This window comes from Antrostomus carolinensis, unplaced genomic scaffold (assembly GCF_000700745.2).
Source record: "Antrostomus carolinensis isolate BGI_N321 unplaced genomic scaffold, ASM70074v2 scaffold23852, whole genome shotgun sequence".
Taxonomy (NCBI): Eukaryota; Metazoa; Chordata; class Aves; order Caprimulgiformes; family Caprimulgidae; genus Antrostomus; species Antrostomus carolinensis.
The window spans coordinates 1-261 of record NW_010301937.1 but is presented as its reverse complement, the minus strand read 5'-3'; positions in this window follow the sequence as shown (position 1 = coordinate 261).

The following is a 261-nucleotide window of genomic DNA, read 5'->3' as shown; positions in this document are numbered from 1 at the left end:
CTATGAGTCTACGAAAGGAGAATCATCAGCGTCCCCTTTGCTGGCCTGATCCCAGCTCGCTCCAGCCACCTCTCTCTCCTGCAATTACCGAAAGCAATAACCAGCCAGGGGTCTCTGCCACCTGCTCCGTCAGCTGTCGACTGTCACCAGGGCCGCTGGGCACGGCTGCCCCAGCAGAAGGAGGCAGGCGATGTGCTGCATTCAGACAGGGAAACTGAGGCACGGGTTCCTCTATGGAAGCCCGACTGCGGCGTGGCAGGA